Raw genomic sequence first — 22069 nt, 5'->3', positions numbered from 1 at the left:
GTTAGGACAGTAACTTTGAGCTGAATTTGCAGTTGGTGGAAGGTGAACAGTATATTCTGCCAGCTTGAAAGGGGAGAATTCTATTTTTGCTTCATTCCAACTTAGAGAATTTGTTTGTTAGCAAATCTGGCTCAATCTCCTGTAGCCTGAGTATTGCTCAGTTTAATTCTGAAGTAAGGTACAGCGATCAAAAGACCAGGTTGTTTGTGCTGCTTTGCAAGTCAGGTGCGGACTGTGCACTTTGCCATTGGCATGGAAGTTTTAAAATGTCCTCAGTGTTCCTTCATGCATTTGGAAAAACTTCTGCACCTGCAGTCGCTGGATGCCTAATGGATGACTCGAGGAAGAGCTGTAGTTTCTTAATCATTTAGAAGCTAGAAGCACGAAGCTATTAAACATGCATTGAAGAGGAAGAGAGAGCAGCAAGGTGATTACTTAATACAACTTTGAAAATTGTTTGGAATTGAAATTGGGCCTCATTCATGGAGCATGTACGCCTGGTATTTCCTCTAAAATTACTGTGGTACTTTCAGATATCAAACCGTGTGATTCTTGAACGACGTGGCTGTGTTATAGAAGAGGTAAGTTGGGTAAGACAGCTCTTCCCTTTATTCAAGTGTCAGACCTGTAGTTGGGTGCAAGCCAAGGCTCTGAGGAAAAATAAGAATTGCCTGGAAAGGTTGTTACGGCAGTCTGCCCTTAATTACATCTGATTTCTGTTTTGAAGCGGTATCGTGTCTTGAGAGAGAAGGGATGTAGCTGTAAACTGAGAGAACCTGAGCTCCTCCTCAGTAGTGCGCAGGCATCACCCTAACAGAGCCCTGGTGCCATGATAACAGCCCAAAAGTAATACTCAGTACCTTTTATCTACTCCATGGAACGTGATGAATAGGTTCAAATCTGGCATGACTTTCTTCTTTTGGAACATCAGCAATCCGCTGGCCTCTTGAATGCAATAGCCTGTTTATGTTCAGCTCGTGGTGTTGCTCTGTTTGTGCTGCAGTCATCACAGTTCCTCCTGTGAGTATGCTACAACCTGTGTAAAAATCTCTAAGGTGTAAAAACATATTTTATAACTTACCACGACTATTTCAGTACAAAGACTCACCAAGGAAGAAAACTGATATTAATGGTGTCATTAAAAATGGAGGTTTTATACCAGAGCCTTAAGAATTGCACCAGTGGAATAACTGACAGCACCCATGAGCGCCGCATGCGTGATGCACACAGTTAAAATGCCCAGACAAATGAATTGATCATCTCTTTGTCATACTGTACTTACTGCAGTCAGTCGTCAGTGGAGCAGCAAAGAGAGAGTCTAATTGAAGTAATCCCTTAACGTCACAATGAGATTGTAGCCAATTTGTGCTGGAAATAATTTGGTATGCTCCCGGGTACTTCTGAACGGAGTAAACAAATGGAAACATTTTTAGACAACGCTATTTAAAATGAACTGTGTTTACTGGCACTTGATGTTTATTTCATCACTCAAATACCCGATTATAATACTCCTCACAAAACAAAAGTCATGTAAGCATTAAGCAGCGGCTCGACACAAAGGCTGTAGTGGCAGGACCTGCTGTATAAAGGTACAGCCCTACTGTAAGCAGCTCACAACCTTACGTGACAGGGCCTCTGTGTATACTTTATGAAGGACCACACTGGAAAAGATAGTGAATAAGATTAAACTTCTGAAAAATATTCACAGAATACTCACAGTGCTTGTTTTACGTGGTGAACTTGTGCAGCAGTGGTTTTACATGTCCCCGTTAGCAGCTTCCCAAAGAAAACAAACCGTAATGGTGCTGCGAAGAACCACTCTGAAGTAACAGTTCTCAAAGCCCCCAGTTACAAGGATACGTTTTTTGGTCGCCTTCTACTCTTTATTCATTTTTCCTTTTCATTGAGGCGTCAGCATGTGCAGCTGGTCAAGTCATTCTGCTTGAATGTTTCTCTTCTTGGGCTCTCAGTACTCACCCCAGAAAAGAAGGCATCAGCTGTGCTCCTTCAGAAGCCCCCGCATCCTGCTTTAAGGAGACTGAAATCTGGATGCTGGGCAGTAAAAGCAACAAGCTCTTTGCACATTTTACTGCAGCAGCAGGCAGTTAACTGAAGCTTAATGCAGGCATGACTGACTTGTTCTGGATGTTAGGCTGTTTGTTTCTGAAACCTTTGAAGGGAACAATACCCACCATCGTTCAAACCATAGTTCTATTGTACTGTTTGTACACACTTTCCCATAAACTCTGCATGCCTCATCCTGCAGTGTGAAGTTGAGTCAGGAGGAAAGAAGGCGTGAAAGCAGGAGGCAGAGGCTGCACATCATTGATACATGCTTACTGATCACATCCGCCTTCTCCTTCAAGGGCACAAATGGTAAAGAGGCAAATAATTACTCGCCAAATAGTACCAACCTTCTTACCTTGCTACTGCAGAAAACTGTTTTACTCTATCTTTGTGAATGTACCTGTTTAGAATTTGTCTGTGTCAATTCTGAAGCAGACATTATATGCAAAGCAATGAAACAGGATTATTGAGTCATAACAACAGAATTTGATACAGGACCTTCCTGTTTTGCAATATGCTGCTATTTTCTTGGAAAGAAAAGCAAGCAGAACCTTATAAGACTAACAGTAAACAAATTCAAATTCAGTACATGCCTCTGAAGAGAGGGAAAGATTACTGAAATTACATATAGTTCTTTAAAGTGACTGCACCCTCTAACAAAAGAGTTTTGTTCTTCATATAGTAGCAAGCGTTCATGGCAATGATTTAAACCATTAAACCAGGCTACTGCTTTCTGCTATGGTTGTGCAAAGCTTATAACATGCAACAGGATGCTGTGAGTTAGTAACTTGGAGCTCAGTGCAGTGACTGTGTAGGTGATGAGAGTAAAATTACAGAGATTGACTCTTATCCATTGACTCTCCCTTTACACAAGAGGACAAAAGATCGTGCTCGCTGTTTCCTGGTTGCTTCATCCCTTTTATTCTTTTCTGAGTTGCAGAAGACTCCTTCCTTCCTTCCTTCTTGCAGCTTTGCTCAGGGAGGACGGGAGATCACACTGACTAGAATGTGAAACACTGTTGGTTTCTCTGAAAGCAAAGCGTTCCTCAGCATCTGAAATGCAGCTCCAGAAGGACATCTCTTCTGGGTTCTCAGAGCACTTGAAATTTTGTTTTTATTCCTCTTAAAGCATTCGGGGTCTTTTTGAAGTACAGTAACAATCCTTTCAAACAAACAAGCTATGGCGTTTTATTGTCTTCTGAAAGGAAAGTCTGCATGATCAGCACTTCTGCATTAAAAAACCTAACAAAAAGGTTCACTGTTAACTCCTGAAATGCTTCATCTCATCTCTACTTTTTCAAGGAGCAAGTGCAAGACTTTCTTGGATGAGGCAAAGGAGAATTTCTGAGCCCTTTGCTAGATAAGAATAAATTCTAAATTCAGCTGAACTCCAGCAATAGCTTGTCTTTTACTTTTTTTTTCTTCTTCTGCAGCATTCAAACTACACTGCATTTACTTTAGATTCCTGGAAGCTTTAACCAGACCTGTTTCTGGAGACACATTTCAGCATGCTACAGTTGGCATGAGCTGAAGATGATGAGCTCCAGGAATAAGCTGAATATTAACTTATCCTCTGTTGGCGAGCACAACTGTTCTTGTCTGCATTAAAGTTTAAAACGATGGCTGGCTAGAAGCATTTCAACTGAGCAGCCTGTATCAGCCTTGTGTAAGTCATGCTTCTTTGGCTAGTCTGCCTGATGGGAACGATAGCCAGAGGTGTTACCTTCATTCTGTCTGCCTGCACAGCTTCTCCTTCGTTACCCTCCATGTTTGTATAAACTAAGGTACTTGTCAGTTAAGCAGCAATTACTCGTGTATTCTATAGCTGTCTTCGAGTCACACTGCTCGCTTGTGGTTTTCTCTTTCTGTTTCTGATTTTTGGCCTCAGGTCTTGCCAACAATCATAGTTCCAAACAGGTATCTTCATATGCTGTGTGCACACAAATCTGCTGGCAAATCAAATTATATTTCTAGGCTAAAACACGCCCGTGTGCCTTTTATCAGTCCTTTTCCGGAAATGCAGCACATACCACTACCTGAATTTGCCTGTACAGTAATAGCTGGAGTTTCAACATTATCAATAACCGCAGACTTAGCCCTGGAAGCACCATTATGCTCACTTGCAATTCCATTAAAAACACTCTCCCCACTCCCAAACAGCTGAGGAAGTTGAGGGCACGCTAAGAGCTGTGGAAGTGCGAGCACTGCTGGGTTACCATTATTTTTCAATAGCAGTTCTTCTGCTCTTCGTAGCATAAGGGTGTGTGTGTGTGTGTGTGTGTGTGTGTGTGTGTCTGTGTGTGTGTGTGTGTGTGTAGGGATGTGCGTAAGGTGGAGTTTCCTGTGTGTGTGTGTGTGTATGTCAGTAGATAGAGGATCAGGTAAGTAGGCACTGCTGATTTTATTCCAGCTGTTACCTTGATAGCAATATTTCACCTCTGTTTGAGGCGGCAGCTCCTGCTGAATTCAGATACCTCTGTCAGCCTCTGTGCTAGCACACTTGCAGGCCTTCATTCCGCTACTCCCTGGCTTCCGTGCTTGCTGTGATATCTAGAGGCTTGCTCCATCCACCCTGTGCAGAATCTCCCTCACCAACTACACCGCCCATCAGCGCTCCCCCCACCACTCCGAACTGTCATGTTTGGAGTCTACATGAACACAACAGAGAAGTAGAGATGATCTAAAGGTATTGAGGCGTGTACCGCCAGTAGCTGTTTCTGTCTGCAAAGAAAAGGTTATTTTCAAGTGTTAAACGACTGCTGCTGCTTACTACACAAAATTCCTAGAGCTGTGTCTTAGTGCGCTGTAAGGCTGAGTTGTATTTCCAGTGTAAGCCCCTTCCTCAGCACTCTTACCTTTTTCTGTGGACGTTGTCAGCACAAGGAACCCAAAGGCTAGCTGGGTGCTACAGCCACTAGAGACATGCAGGCAGTGTTTGGTAGCACCCCTGCAGGTACTGGACATCCATATAGATCAAGCATCCAGGGATACATTTTTTTTGTCTGTTCTGCCTTTATTTCTTATGTTATTTATCCTAATGTTATTATTCCATACGGAAAATATAAAGTTATAAAGTTATCACTCATTTGCTAGGTAATATGGATTCAAAAGTATCGGCACGTGGTGATACTGTGGGTTTGTTTGGTTTCTTTACGTCAAGCTTCATGAAAACAATTCTCAACTGTCGCCACTACTAAACAGGCAGATTTGATCGACATGGACACCACAGGTCAAGTAGAGCCGAATCAAACATACTCTGTCAATCAGAACCAGTTCCTTGCCTTTGCTGTTCTCAGTCTAGATGATGCAGGTAAAGCCAATTCCGCTGCCTCAGCTGCACACGTGCAGGAGTCGCCCACTTGCTCCGCAGCTGCAAGTGCTCCGTGCCCGTATCCCAAGCCCTGGAACATCTCAGGATTCACAGGACCCATCACCCACCCATCCCAAAGCAACCGAGTTGTATATTGTACCTGCTCTTTCTGATCGCTTCTGTTGCGTGAAACAATAAAGCTGTTTATAAATGAGTTGCAACATATTAAAGATGACAGTGCTGGTCTGTGATTGAATTGCGCGTTCTGGGGGCGTTCGTTTCATCAGCATTTGCCTGATAGCAGAGAGGAAGGGGAGGAAATTAAACAGCCTATGGAACTTGCATTAGTTCACAGGAACTGAAATTTGTTAGCCCAGTGCAATTTGCATACATGCAGCAAGGCGGAAAGCTTGGTGCAGCACTGTCCATTTGTTTCACACCAGCCCTTATTCACTCAGCATCACCACAGACTGGACTTCTGTAGCCAACTTCTAGCACCCTTCCGGAGTAAGGAGGATCTCTTACTCTGAGAGCAGTCTGAAAATAAAACCTGTCAGACAGAGCTGAATAAACCACCAAGACTACACAAGTTTTTGTCAAATGCAGCAAAATATAATTCTAATACAGAAATGTATTTTGAATACAACCTTTCTGATTTCACAGAAAGCACACGGGGAGCTGAGATTGAGGCATTAACGGGAGAAGGAACAAAAGGTGACAGGCATCCTGCACCATATAAATCTTCACAGTAAGACAGCCTGACCCTTGCTGTTCTTATTGTTTATGGATTTCTTGGTGCAATTTTCTGTTTTAGAGGGCTTAACTGTGAATAACTGCTTGTGGATACCATGCAATGCAAGCACTAGGTTACTGCTATTGCAAAGCATACAAGAAGAATGACAGTATTAGTCTTGGAACAGCTAATTTTTGTCCTTTATTTTAAAGCACATAAATAAGAAATTGACTCCCTAGATACGGAGAAAAAATGGAGAAATCAGAAGTAGTGATTTCTGTCAATGAGCCTGTGTAAACTTTCCTGCATGTAATCCACCAGCACATTAACTTTGAGCTGTCAGGTAAACAGTCTGCACTTAGAAAAGATTAAAAATTAAAAAAATGATTTGCTCATTTCAGCCAGAAGCACGTTCTTCATGCAATGCTTCTATTGCTTGCAAATAACAAGCAACAGCAGAACTTCAAAGGTTCATAGCAGATAAACTGGACAGCACAAACTATTCTAACCAGGCTTTAGTGTGACATCTCTCTGGTGGTGTGTAGGCCTTACAGAGAAAGCATAACAACTTATTCTGTGTTGGTGAGGAGCCCAACAAACTAAGATTTAGCCAAACACTGGGAAAAAAAAAACCTACCTTGAGGATGTGGAAGCTGGTCCCCTTCCCAGAGCTGCAACAGGAGTAGGAAACTCACAGGAGGCCTCACTCACAGGTGTTACTAATTCCGGAGACGACAGACCATGTGATCTTCACCTGCAGGCAGTTCAGCAATTTGTCCATATAATTTGGCAAGGATAGAGAAGTCATACTTGGCTCTAAAGTATGCACGTATCCCCAACTTACCAAAATGTGGAAGCCACCTCTGAGAAGGAGTCACAGCCCAAACCCACCCATGAAGAAGCAGCACGCTCCATTTGCGCATCTGTACATACTGAATATGCCAGAGCAGTAAAACAAATAGCGTCCCCTGTGTGTCTGGCATACAAGTTCCTCAGCATGGCAAAGCCGTTGGTGGTATCAGCTCCGAGTCACCATGCCAGGTGACAGCTGTCTGCCAATTTCTCTAGAGAAAAAAAGTACAAAGCTCTGCTACAGTGGAGACAAGTCACTGTGAGATAGCTTGCACCTTTGCCAGACAGGAGAAAGGGGCAGTGATGTGCACCATGCCAACAGCTGGAGATAGTGAGGCATCTCCTAGATCAACATTGTGCTCTCCCTCTATACCACCTGGCCACGATCTGCCTTTACTCTGCAGTCAGAGAAGGCTTTAGACCAGCTTCTCCCTCCTCCTTTGCAGTATCATTCCCCCAGTTTGCCCTTTCAGACAAGCAGCAGATCAGCACTGCGGCAAATTCTAGTTCAAGAGCTGTAAAAGAGAAGGGAGAAGTGTAGGACTCTCCAGGCCACGCTGGGCTGTTCAGATCTGTGCCGAAACCTTCCCTCTTCCCAACAAGGGCCTGAACAGTTGGCAAACAAAGGTCAGCAAAGGGACACGTGTGTCCCACACAAGCCTCCTTCATACACACCACCACCTCTTGGCCACGTGTTCCATGGCACTGGGAGACTTAGTGTGGGTGGAAGGGGATGATGACTTGGGAGGGACATCCTCCTGGCATCCAACAAAGGCAACGCTTGGCTGCTTGTTAGGATGAGTGCCGATCAGCCCCTGCAGTAAGCCAGGCTGTGGGCAGAACGCAGCTGAACTTACTTAGTTGATTCAGTGAACTGACAGCACCCATTTTTTCATCTTGGATGCAGAGCTTCCTGCAGAAGCCAGCTTTAATTACTGACCCAACATGCGGGTGCATGAAGAGAAACCTGCTGTCAACGGTTTACGGGTGTTAGGCCCGGTTCCGTGACAAAGGGGATGGGGGACCCACGGGCCCACGCCCCGGGAAAAGGGGAAAAGGGGAAAAGGGTAGGGAGATGGCCCTGAGAGCAAAGAACAGCGGCAACAATCTGAGGAGAAACAAACTAATTTACTAAATAAAATATCGGAATGCAAAACAACACACTATAATTACAATTTAAGCTGATAAATCCAATACAGAGAGAGAGAATGTCCCAAAATCAAGGTAGGCCTTACTCTACTACCGACGATAAGACGGCTGGAGAGCGAGGTGCTGCCAAGACGAGAGACGGCGGAAAAAGGGACGAGGTCTCGTGATCTGCAAGTTTTTATACTGTGAGCTTTTATCTTTTCCCTCCGGCTGGAAATGGGAACAGAGAAGCAAAGTACCGTGGGGAATGTAGTAGTCCTTCTCTTCTGAGAACCAGGTACATTCACTACATGATGTTATGATGTGGAGTACCAATAACCGAAAATCATAAAACCATGACACCTGCCCTCCATGAACAGAAACAACAGATCTCTTTTAGCCTCTTTCTGCTCAGTAGGAGCCCTGGGCCATATTATTTCATAGGTTACACCCTGCTAATCTGAGTCAAGCACAGGATGGGCCCTGCATCAGTGACTGCCCAATGCCAAGATGTGACACAACTTATCTGCCTCCACACTGAACTAATGCTTTGGCTCAGTATTTGACTTTCACAAGACATGGAAAACAAATAGACACGTATGATTTCTAAAAGGACGGGTCACTAGACGGGGTCAGTGTACACCAGACCAACTGCTCCAAGCCACTTAAGTTTCCTAAGGCACGCTGAAGTGCTGTTCTCCTTCTCACACTAAGAGCTTGTTTGGTTTTGTTTGGGACATTACAAATGTGGCTCTATTTCCACCCAGGGCATCTATCCTTTGGGAAAGGAATCAAAGCATGCAAGTACATTTGTAAAGCACCAAAATACTTGTAAAAAGTGCTAAATAAGCACAGACTATGAAGAGGCTTTCTGCCAGTATTAATTGCAGAATAACACAAACACACAAAACAACATTTCTACCAGAAATAAGCAGCTGCCTGTGTGTACGAGAAAGGGTCACATATTGATTTATTTTACTGGGTGTAAATAAAGCCAGTATGTGGCTCCTAGAAGAGAACATGAACAAAGCAAACCCAAGAACTCAAGGTCAGGGTTTAAAGGACTTCTCTTTCATTTAAGTTCTAGCAGCCTTGAAAGCAGAAATTCTGCAGGTCCCATGCCTACCCCTTCCACAGCCCAAGTCCTCGGTAGCAGACTAGTTTCACATCTATATTTCTCTAGTGATTGATGGATAAAAGTTATTGGACTACAGCATTTAGAGCTGAAAAGTAAAGCTGAGAAGTAAGAGATGTATCAAATACATAACATAAAGGCTTCTGGTATCTGACCAAAATGAAACTTGTTCCTAGATAAGCTAGCAGCTCCTTCATTTTGACCGTTAAGATTCCTTCCCTTTCCACTGGCATTTAAAAGAATCTCTCTGGAAATGCTGCAGCATCAGAGACTCACACACACTTGTAAATTTTTGGGCTGCTTGTGAAAACACCAAGAAAGAAATAACAAACATTTCAAGGCCATGAAAATGAGCTTGCTAGAATCTCTGTGCAGCAGCCTGCAGGTGACACTCTCCAAAAAAACTTTTTGTTTGATACTGCTAATAACAATTCTGTAGACAAATTAAATGCGTAGCATTATGGAACTGTGTCACGATGCTCCAGATTTCTACGTGCAGGTGTGGCTGCACTGACCATCCTTCACCTCCACACAGACACACCAGCTCTGCCTGTTACGCCGATGCAAGCACACTGACATTTTTATTGAACCAGATAGCCAGTTTATGTTTCCTCTTCATTATTTTCCATTTGTCCCATTCGTGGAAAAGCAGAGTAGAAAAATACGCCGTATAACAGGACCCTGAATCAGCCAGGGTATGGAGTTGCACCTCAACTTTTCTTTCAAATGAGCACATCAGAGTACACCAAGAGACCAAACCAAAGAATGTTCTAGTTTATCAGGTTCTAAAATAAGCCCTCTCCTTAAACAGAGACAAAAACATGAGCTGTGCACAACTGAAACAAGCCACAAAGAGCTCCAAAGACAATATTCTTCTTCCCTTTACAAAGAAGCAACTAAACAGAAGGCAGCTGCCAACAAAGCAGCCTTTGCATTAGTCCCACAAATAACATCTTCTGTAACCGCCAGCCCTTGATGTCAGCAAATGACAGTAATAGAGAAATGGAGCTACCAGCAGTCCCCATGAGCCTCGCGGGAGCACCGGGCCCCAAGTGATGGACAGCTGAGCACCGTGTGCCAGAAGGCCTGCAAACCTGCTCTGCTCTCTCTGGGTGGTTTATCTGGGCGGAGGGATGCGCGTGCTATGTACGCAGTAAGCTGTGTGGGAATCAGAGGAAGGTGGTTTGTGTTAGAGCTCTAGGGTTTTGTTTTGTTTTTAAATGAGATGTGTGAACCCGTAATCAAAATGTTTTTAAGAAGGTCTCCCTTTCTGCAGCTTCCTATCCCAGCTGCCAACGTGTTTATATCCATAAGCTTTGAGAATTTTCATGACGGCAGTGCTGGGGTTGTTCACTGTTTGTAGGTGCACCCAATTAGGCAGCATGGCTCTGGTGCCTCATTTGTTCCATCTCTGTCTCCTCCAATACATTTCCTATCAGAATACTAGAAACAGACTTTGCAAGGCAATCACTGATGTCAGAGGCTGAACCCTGCAGGTTAAACTGTAAGAAATGCCTACTGAACGAGGAAAATAGGGTTTTTTGTTAATTATAGTTATAATGCACCCCTCTATCTCCCTCATCTCCCCACTATCCAAGATAGCATATTTTAGCCAGGCTGCTTTTCTCTCATTTGGAAACTTTTTGCTGACTGAAATTGGTTGGTTTCCACTGGTTTACCGCAATAACCAAATTAAACAATGATTATAAAATTGGGAACGGTCCCACACTGTGCAAGTTTTACAAGCTGAGCAGCTATGGAAGCTTGAAAACATTAACGAGGCAAAACTATCTAGAAGACTAGAAGTTGTGCTGTACGTATACCTACTGTATGCTGCAGGGCAGGAAGATCACCTGTTCCAGCAGCAAAAGCTCAAACCTCCATCAAAGGAAAGAGAATTGCCTGCTAGTGTAGGGACAACTACTAAAGCTGCATTATCTTCACGATCGTTGTGTGTTTTGAGAGGAAAGTAACACAGGTTGTTTGGCCCAGAGCTTCTGTAACAACACAAATTCAGAGTTCTTTCAGCCTTGATTAAACAAAAGGAGAGGCACAGAGGAAGCACCTTTAAGATCCACCAGGCTGACTCTTTTAAGTGCACACAGACGCATGCAGACAACGTGTGGGAAAACAACAAACTAGTTGGGCAGGGGACCTGAATTCCACAGTTAAGTGCCATGAGGCTCTCAAAATCCCTGTTCACATGGTAGGAATATACTTTCAAGTGCCCAGATCTTCCCTTGCAACACACAGATGGCCTTGTGTGGACCAGAGGCTGCATCAAGGCCCTTAAAAATCAACTGCTGCTCAACGCCCAAGGAATTTTGTCATTCTAGATCAAGGTGAGGAATTAATGCAATTAATACATCGTTCACAGTGGTAGCTGAACTCTCTTACATTGTTTATGACATTTTCCTCCTTGTTCTAAGCGCGTGGCAGTATCTTACCTCCAGCAACATGAAGAGAAGATCGAATTAATTAGTAGCGAAAGAAAAGGGGGAAAAAAGCAGCTCCTCTCATATGTAAGAAGAACAGCCCAGATAAGGCAGCTCATTATGTTCTTTTTCATCTTAGATTTTAAACAGCAGAAAAAAGCTAAAACATCATCAGAAGCATTTGGTATGAGTCTCTACAGGAGTCACAAGTTTAAATGCAACGAAGAAGGATTTCTAGTACTCCTAATCCAACGTGAAGCCTTGGTACCCAGCGCTTCCAGGCCACAGAACTCAAGTGCTTCACGCAGCATTTGGAACACCACGAGCGTCTGAGATCCACACTTTGGAGGTGCCACCAGGCAGCAGGACAACTCGTTATCCTTTGTGCTACAAAAATCCAAGCGTTCCCTACTGAAATGTTATAAATGTTATTGCTAGACCTCGCCTCACTGGCAGTTCTGACCACACAGCCTGACCGTGAAGAATTTGGTTTTAAAGAAAGAATATCTTGAATACAAAGCGCGCTTTCCCTCTGCAGTTTCCTACGCTGAAGCAAACCAAGTCCAACCATTTTCACGCGGAACAATCTGGAACACGTGGATTAAACACAGGTTAATCACTGCCCTCCCAAGCACACTGGCAACACTGCACATTTCATTCACGTGGGAAAGAACAGATCATGTCCAAATGAGACTGGTGTCTCTTTACAGAGATGTATAGCTGTAAGTGACAGAGTTACCAGGGGGTGCAGCTTGTCAACTGAACAGCAGCAGCCAAGGCCACGGGTGCCTTTAACCCACTGCAAATGCAAAGTAACACCACTTTCATGTTGGTTTAAGCTCAAACCTTGTATTCCAAGTTACCATTTATCACCAGCACTTCGGTAAAACTTGAGATGCACTCCTCTTCTCTTGTAAATATAGTCCTTCACACACAGTGCCTCAAACGCTTGTTATCGTATGGACATAGATTTAGGGAGGCAGCACTGAAGTTGTTTACATGGAAATGTGAGGAGGCCATGCAGAATAAGAATCCTGGTGCCTTGGGATGTTTTAAACTGCAGTACAAACTGGATGCAATCTTCACGTCATGCATGAATGATGGCAGTTCCAGAAGGACAACATCCCCTGCTATCACACCGAAGTACGGAGGCTGCCCTTGAAGAGAGAGGAATGCCACCTCCTGTCAACAACAACAATGACAAAACACTCCTTGCAGCACCTGATTTTTCCTTAGCGTTCCTCCACCTAAGAACTGACCAAGCTTGAACTTCCGTTCCCTCACCAAAGTTAGGAGTATCGCAGCAGCCTGCCAGCAGGCAAAGGAAAGCACTACTCTGACCTGCACAGTATTGTGTCTTTTTGGTTGTTTTCTTTCCCACAAATGTGGCTGACTGCCTTTGAGATGGATTCTCAGCTTCAGGGAGACCAACCACTACAAGGAATTGCATCAGTGGCTACAACAGACCAGCACCAAAATGGCTGTGATGTCTCCCTGCATCAGAAGAGATGCAGATATTATAGCGTAAGGTGGAAATGTGAACTGGAATGCACAAATGGGAAATGCAAAAGATTCTAGGTAAAAGCCAGGAACAGCATGGCAGAACACAAGGAACACAGTCTTCACAGAAGGAATTTGTTAAGCACAGCCATTTTGTATAAAGACATGCAGAGGATCACAGACCAGGAATCACAGCTCCCTGGCACAGCACCCACCTCACGTAGCTCATTAGGGATGCTAAGGAAGCACATACGGAGCTGGACCTGCACAGAGATTTTATCAGGTTTGTTCTGCCAGCTCCAGCCACAGAAGCAGGCATCAGCAGCAAGGGGCTTAAAACAAAAAGAGGAGAGACTTCGGTTAGATGTTAGGAAGAAAATCTTTACTCAGAGGGCAGTGAGGCACTGGCACAACTGCCCAGAGAAGCTGTGGGTGCCCCACCCCTGGAAGTGTCAAGGCCAGGTTAGATGGGGCCCTGGGCAGCCTGAGCTGGTGGGTAGTAGCCCTGCCCATGGCAGGGGGTTGGAACTGGTTGGGCTTTAAGGTACCTTCCAACCCAAGCTGTTCTATGATTCTCACATCAGGGATGACCTGGGGCTGCCCACACTGCTGCCAGAAGCTGGGCGCTAGAGGCCATCTACTCAAAAGGCAGACTGCTGTCTGGACTTGGACAATGAAGCAAATTCTGTCCCCGCTTTAACAAGAGCAGCCAGGAGACTGAAGGAAAAATGAGAAACACAGAGGTGGAGACACAGGGTAGAACTAGAGAATAGAGGCTCTAATCCAATAGAAGCTGCACGAAGGAGTCACAAACACTCTCCTCTGCCAAGTGGTTTCTACATTCAGCAGCTGGGAGCAACTGGAAGTGCAGCCAATGCCCTTTAAAAGTTAGACAGGGGCATGTGCATCTCAGAAGTGGGGGAACAGATTCCAGGGTACAACGAATAGCTTTGCTGCAGAATCTTCTCAGCATTTGCATCTTGAGAGACCCAAGGTGGAAAGCATTTCTGCAGTTAGGTCTGCAGTCTGACTCTAAACAGGAGCTGAAAATGAGAGAAGTTCCACTTGCGTCAGCTTGACAGGCACTGAGCTCACGCAGAGCACAGATGGCCCAGAGGCACTGAGCACCCCTGGCCTGGAGGCGTCACAGCCCTCTGGCAGTAATTACCTGTCAGTGGAGGAGGTGCTCTGAGCCAAGCACTCTCTGCCATCCCAGGAGTTAACTGCTGCCGGACTAGGGAGAGAATCCCAGAAGCGAGATCATTCCTCTAACAGAACAGGCAGTGCCTGGCTTTCCAGACTCCACAAAGAATGAAAGGGTGAGCCTGAGTGACAGACCAAACTTAAGAACTACTGCGCTAAACGTGCCAGACATTGCTTCCTAAAATTGCCTCTTCAGTTGCTGAATCACCAGAACTGCGCTCTCCACACCTGCTGCCACTGTCTGACCTCAGCTGATCAGGCCGCGTGCAGGGCTCCACACACAGCGGTACAGTCTCAGGACTTCCCTTCTTCTGCTCAAAATATCAAAGGAAATAAAACACCCTATGTCTGGGAAAAGGAATACAAAATTGAGATTATCACAAGGCACATACAGAGCAAACTCTGTTGTAACACCCACTGTCCACATTCAGTCTGTTGATTCCTGTTCAGGCAAGGAGCTGACCACTCTTCTTCCTCTTTTCCTCAACCCACCGGTTCCATTTTCATTACTGCCGTGCATAAAGCAATGGTCCACAGCTCAGTTGCCTCCAGCCTACATTTTTTTCCTCCTAATATTGACACAACCTTTCCGAGAGCGCCTCAGGCACACACTTCCTCAGATCTCATCTCTGCTGCATTGCCCAGAAGACAGATGACAATGGCTGGGCAGACCACGCTGTTCCAACACTGGTCACTTTCATATATATTTAATTTTCTTTCTCCTGTTATCCTGTGTTCCTCCAGTCTCTTACATCTCGATCCTATTTTTCTATCTTTACAATTGTTCAAAAGGTCTTTGGGATGGGGCTTAGCTTTCCACTATGTACATAGTAAAGTCTTGAATCTGACGTGGTGATACAAATTAATAATAATAGCTGTGGAACAGCAGTAATACTCTCCAGTTGCGATCGGCAAGCTGGAAAGATTACTTGATGTTTATAAAGCTCTTTGAGACTACTGGATGAAAGTCAGGCCAGTGATGCACAGGATTTATTGTTCTATTCAGCACTTCAGTATCCAAGGCTAGCATCTATTCTGGTTGAAAAAGATTTTTACTGTATTATAAAATGGAAACAAAATGAAATATATACAGCGCATGGTGCTTTATATATAAGGCACAGGCTGCACAGAAACAGAATCTCATTATTGAAATGGATGTAGCTGAAGCTGTTACACACAGCAGGTTAAAGACCAGATTCAGTGACCTCTTATTCCATTTAATCAAAATTGTTAGTATATTTTTTGGCCTTTGGAAAACTATATATATATTTTTTTCTCTGCATCGGGTATTTCATCAAAGGTAATAAACCTTTGTAGTTGCTTATGATGGGAGTCTTAGAGCAGACTTGACCAGCAATGAAATGAAAATAAAGCAGATTTATGTTTAACAAACAAAAGCGCAGTTCTTCTGTAACACTCTGTGCATTTAGCCACCAGATCTTAACCATTCAGAGAGGCTGCCCTCCCTCTTCCCCATCGCAAGTGTCTGTTCCTTTTGCAGCATCCCCACTGCTCCATTTACCAGCATCCCTGGCAAGTTCTCCCCTCCAGTTCTGCTCTTGCAGAGCGCAGACGGGAGATGATGCTGTTCTAATGGTGCTAGTTATGCTATACGCGGTCTTGCTGTTTCTAGGAATAGACATGTTCAGACATCAATTAACATCTAATTGCTGAAATTAATCTTGTTCCTCCACTACAGATGCCACAGAGATCAAACCAAGCCCATTTACAGCTCTATTTTTAATTTAGTGGAATTACAGCTTTTCCATCCAATGAAAAATAATTAAGTGACATGCTGTCCAGAGAGCATACAGTGCAGGGATCAGGATGTTTATTAAAAGCAAAACAAGTGGGAAGAGATCATAATTGCTTGTGCCCATGCAAAAGCATCTTTGTTTCTGCAAGCCTTTCCCCTCCCTCACACCTTCACTCCTTCTTACCTGAGAATCCCGACTTCTAGCCTCTGTGCCACCCACCGTCCTCACTCGATGCTGACCAAATTGGCTTGTTTCCCACTATTTCTACTGCCTTATTCCTTGAATTTTCCCATCCCTCCTAATTGCATCCTTCCAAATAGCTCCTCACCAACAATTCTGGCTGCTAGCATCCAGACTATTACAACCTAGGACTTTTCTGAAGCATGAGAAATCTGTGTGGCCAGTGGCGGTGCTGAAAGAACCTATTCCACACTGTTTCATTCTATCCTGCAGTGAACACACTTTCTTTAAAAGACCGACACTGCAATACAACGAGAACACAAAGAGAAGTGAGGCCTTCCCAGCACAAAGGTCTCAATGTTCTGCCCAGCTGAAAGCCCCAAAGAACACAAAGCAAAGACCTTTCCAACTGGATGGCAATTACCTCATTTGTAAATTACATAGAACTTTCTGCTAAGGAAAAGCACTTGCTATCACCTTGGAAATGTATCCTGTGTTATAGAAAAGAAAATACAAGATTAACCTTAATGTAAACACTATGCATAGAAACCGGACTTAGAAAAGCAAGCCCTGCTCAAACACACTGTTACATCCAGACATCTCGCTTCTTCCTTTCGTCACACACCTCAAAGGCAGAGACAGAGATAGCGGCATCCTGGAGCATTAGCTCGCTCCTGTGCTAACAGCCACAGACTAAACTCAACAGTAACAAATAGTTACAGTTAAAGCAGTGCAAACATCGGGAAAGAATTCAAATTGCAAACACAACAGCAGACTGGGGAGCACGCCACCAGTGTAGAAATAATGCTGAAACACACCAGCAGCCCCTGTAGAAACATGCGTTAGCTTTTCAAGTCACTTTACGCATTATTTGTAATAACAGCCAACATTTCATTAAGTAGGAGAAAGGGTGTTGGCATGGAAGACTGGAGCATCCCACTTCTGTCTTTTGTATTAAGTTGCAAAGCAAACTGAAGCATGATTTACATTCTCACCTCAGTTTCCCATTTATATCACGAAGATACTAACATTCAGACACTTAAAAAAAATATTTTACTATTTTTGTTTGACAAAGGCAGCACTAATTGAGTTTATTCATGCTAGTCACTTCTATCATACTCATTAGCTCTACTTGAGGCCATCGCAGCTTTATTAGAGACACCAAAACTGCTTCATAAATTTCAATTACCTGGTACAAATCATTACTACTATTTTATTAACTCTTGTGTAATTGCCTGTTGTGCACACAATTACAAAGCTAATGTATGTAAATTCCACTTTAGAAGCTCTTTCTGTGCTTTTTATCTGCACACCTAGCATGTGCCAACATAATTTTTTTCATTAGCTTTGAAATCTCCATCCTGACATTTTCACAGTACTTACATATTCCAGTGTGATTTTAGACATTAGAATGCTGGTTTTCTTTTGCTTATTTCCAAAGCAGTCATTTATGTTTCTGAATATATATATACATATATTATTCTTGCCATTTAGATGTATACAGAAATATTTAAATTTATAGAAAATACAGAAAAAGAGGATCACATCATAATTCCTCTGATTATTATTATTTTTTTTAAATAGGCAGTCTTAGACATCAGCAAAGTACTGAGATCCCAAATAGGAAAAGCCTTCACTCAGCTGTTGCCTGTTGATTCAAGTCTCCTTTTATAGAACACCTGAAGACTTGAAACATGCACCTGGGGAAGGCAGCATTTGGTATTGAGCATTTCCCAAAGGACCATTACTAATGGCAATAACAACTGTGTAGTCTCTGAGGTATGGATCAGAGCTCTGGGCTCACAAGCAATTGAAGCCGCTCACGCAGGAGCCAAGTTTCCTTTTCCCACGTGTTATTTTCTGCATAGTGACAGAGGTAACAAGCACTCCAGCTCTCTCCCAGTAAGCTGCAGGCTTATTTCTCGGAAAAGAGAGAGATGTGACTTTGGAAATCACGAGGTTACAAAGAAAGCAATCTCTCACTCACTTTCCGCACATTTTCTCTAACAAGGTGTTATATACCAAGGTGACACCTCCATCTCCTCTCCTATGATGAAGATATGTAAAGGAAAAAATAAGAGCTCTCTTTTGCTTTTAGGCATGTCTGCTCAACAAGGAATTCCATCCAGTCTGTGTCCCAGGAGTGTGGAGGCAACTTTCTGAATTAAACACTCAAACTCTAGTGAGGATGGACAACATATCTTTCATAGAATCATTAAGGCTGGAAAAGACCTCTAAGATCATCTCATCCAACCTCAGCCTATCCCCACCATGCCCACTGACCATGTCCCTCACTGCCACATCCACATGGTTCTTGAACACCTCCAGGGACAGGGACTCCACCACCTCCCGGGGCAGCCCGCTCCAACACCTCACCACTCTTTCAGAGAAGAAATGTTGCCTCCTAAAGTCTGTGTGGTGCTCAGAACACAGCCTGGCAGTCCTGCTGACACACCTAGCTCTTCCTACACCTCACTCGAGTGCAAGCAGGGTTTGATCCAGGCTTCAGACACAGCTCCAAGGACAGCTGTGATTAAAGTTTTCTGGCATTTAACAGCACCACACTTCATTGTACCAAGTTGTTTTCAGTATCTAGCTCTCAGAAACCAACATAATGAAGCTGCGCTTGCCTTCCTCAGAAATTAACAAGCACCTGAAGGTAAACACAGCAATTAAAAAAAGGTTGCAAGCTTAAGCAGAAGCAGCGAACACCTGTGACATTAGAATCTATGAGGAGATATCAGGTGAGGCTGCAGGGGTACGCAAGCCCCACACTCCATCCTGGCACAAACGAGAGCAGCTCAGGAGCTGCGGTACAGAGCCGTGCCTAGGAATTAGCCAGCGAGTTACAACAGCGTGACTGGGGAAGCCGGGAAAACAACCGAGTGGGGACTCAGCGCCTCGCAGGGCATCTCGTAAATAAACATAATGACCATGGAATTACTGTCAAATCGAACGATACAAATTGCAGACCGCGAGCTGCAGCTGCAGAGCAGCAGCCTGAGCTGGCCATCACAGCTTCGTAAAAGACCCCAGAACCGCACGCCAGGCCCGCAGGGACGGGCTGCGGCTGAGCCGCCCCGGGGCAGCGTGACACGGTTGGGAATAGCACGCTCCCAGCGCTCGGGGCCCCGCGACCGCCTCCGCCACACGGCGGCCTCTCCTTACCTCAGCCGCGGGCTGGCGGTCTCCGGCTCCCTCTGGCGGAGCCGAACCGTCCCACCGCCGTCCCTCCGGCTCTGGAGCTGCCGCCAGATGGGCGAGCTGACCGCGGCCGGGCCGCCCCTCAGGCCTGCCGCCGCCATGGAGGTGCGGCTCGAGCCGCTGAGCGGGCCTTCCTCGCGCCGCGGTAGCCGCGAGCTGCGCCCAGCAGCCCAGCTGGCTGCAGGCAGCCCCTGCCCCTCTGAGGAGGGTCGCACCCGGCAGGCCTGGTGTTGTGCAGGCCGTCCCGTGATGGAGAAGCCCCGTCTGCCAGTGGCACCAGCCTCTGAGCCACAAACAATTAAGCTGTTCCTTTCAGCACTGTTCCCAGCTGCTGGAAGGGGACGGGAAGACACTGCCTGCACCCCAGTCCTTTAGCCAATCATCCCTGAAGTTCCCTGTACCTTGCTTGCCAACGTGAAAAACCAGTAACGGATAATACCCAGAGGGCTGTACCAGGCTGGTGACTTTTCTGTCTCTTACCCAGGCCCTGCCCTGGGCTCGTTCAGGATGGCACACCCAAGGAGACAGGGCCTTTCCAGACCCTTCTGGGCATGGCCCTGGCGCTGCTGGTGGAGCTGTGAGAAGCATGAGATCGCCGCTGTGGGGAATTTCTTATGGTTTGCTAGTGGCTGCCTTAGGAAGATCTCCAAAGAGATGCTTCTTTGTTGTGTCTTTCAGGGCGATATCTGATGAGAGTAAGGAACCTCTCCCTAGGACAGATAAGCCACCTTTCTTATAAAGAATAATCTCATTTTAAATGTGAATGGTCTCCTTTAACAGAATAAGCTGTTTTATCGTTTATTTTGTCCGTACAAAACACGCTAGATTTGTTGCTAGAGATAAAGCTCTAGCAAAGGACAATGTTTAACAAAAGTATCAAAGGATTTCTCACAAAGCAATGCTCAATATACGTTTCACATTACTAATACCAGGGAAAGAAATAGATAGCCACTGTAGATCATCCATCTCCAGAGGAAAAGGACTCTCTGCAGTAGGTTTTATGTAAAACTTCTGGCAGCCCAGAAGTGCCTGTGTGTTATTTCAGCTGTGTTTCACTGAGGATCACTGAACAAAACAGTGAACCCTAAAATATGTGCTTGCATTAAGCTCACAGCATCAACCACTATGCCAGCATTACTCACCTGGATGGGTGTATGGATATCAGAAAGTGTCAAAAAGTTGGTAGGTTGCTTTCCCTTCACTCTTTGCTTGGCCAGCATCTCAGTGGCATTTGTTTGGGTATGCTGCAACAAATTATGTTGCAGAAGGAAAACTAAATACTGCCTCAGCTTCCATAACAGCATGAAGCTCATACTGTAACTCAGCTAAATCTTCCTTTAAGGTCTTGGCCAGAGAAACCGTTATTTAACACACCTGCTTTTATTTTTTAATAAAATTGTCTTTAAAATGTATGGGGCGCATCGGAGGGTATAAGGTATACAAGGACGGACAGTGCACTGTCAGCCAAATAAGCAGCTAAATGCAATAAATAAGTAACAAGAGGAAGCAGAAGGTCCTGAAAGACAGGCCCATAAAGATGTTGGAATGCCCGAGACAGCAGTCTCACAGATGGGCAAACACTAAAGTTTTGCTGCCAGACAGCCACCCTGCACAGAGGACATGGAAGACGAAGCTGCCACTTCTCAGGGCAGGTGCAGGAAGGCTCCAAACACAGGCATAGTCACTCCCAGGGATAGAAATAGTAATGCTCTACATGGAAGTAGTCAGAGAGATGCTAATTGGAGGTCACAAGAGAAAGGAGAATCAGTTCCTACTTAAAATGTTGATCTCTGTGTTACTGTCCCAGAGGGATTAGATAGCCTGCAGTTTCAGTTCACTAAAAATACTTGGCATCATGTGGTAATGATGATGTGGCCCATTCAAGCAAATCTGGAATTGATCACTTCTCTTCCCCCAAGACAAGAAGGGCAACGATCACCTGTCCGTGGTGCCACATGTCCAGGAAATCTGAGACATGAGGCAGGATTTCTACACCTTTGAAAAAAGGGTAGTAACATGCCCAGGCTGCTTGCCTGCTCAGAAGTATAATAGAAATGAAAATGGAGGTGGGGGAGGGAACATGACTGTGATCTGCCACAACTGGTACATGCAGAAACGCATGAGGAAAAATCCCAACATTCATTTGTTGGAAAGTGACGCTGTTGTGAAACTGTTAAATCCGAGTTGATGCCGTTATTCCCAAGCGTTTGATTGATTCGTTACATTGCCAAAAACATTATTAACTACCTAGATCACTGTGTGCCCTTGGCTTCTCGTTTCTCCATTTAAATGGATGGAGACTGGGGGAGATACTTTCAAATATAGGAGCTGTAAATTTAAGCAGTATTTGATTTTCAGAGGTGGTAAGATTTCTTAACTGCCAGTGAAATGAATCAGAGGGGCATTTGCTCAGCACTGCTGAAAATTAGGGTGGTTTTGCTCAGGTAGTGCATTAATGTGAAAAAAAGAAAGAAAGAAAGAAAAGCCTAGTTTATGTACCCAGGTTGAAGACCGACCATTATTTTTATCAAATGTCAGTCTGAGGCTAAGTGCCTTAGTGGTACA

General features: G+C 44.6%; 1 long non-coding RNA gene across 1 annotated transcript; it reads right to left on the bottom strand.

Annotated features, from left to right (window-relative positions):
• On the bottom strand, window positions 642-20293 carry LOC110395402. The gene is made up of 3 exons (XR_002436371.1): window positions 19469-20293; window positions 6748-6864; window positions 642-1400 (listed from the first exon to the last, which is right to left on the bottom strand). It is a non-coding gene; the product is annotated as an uncharacterized LOC110395402 (long non-coding RNA).

This window comes from Numida meleagris, chromosome 3 (genome assembly GCF_002078875.1).
Source record: "Numida meleagris isolate 19003 breed g44 Domestic line chromosome 3, NumMel1.0, whole genome shotgun sequence".
NCBI lineage: Eukaryota > Metazoa > Chordata > Aves > Galliformes > Numididae > Numida > Numida meleagris.
Note: the sequence above shows the minus strand (reverse complement) of the source record. Positions and strands in the feature narration are given on the sequence as shown.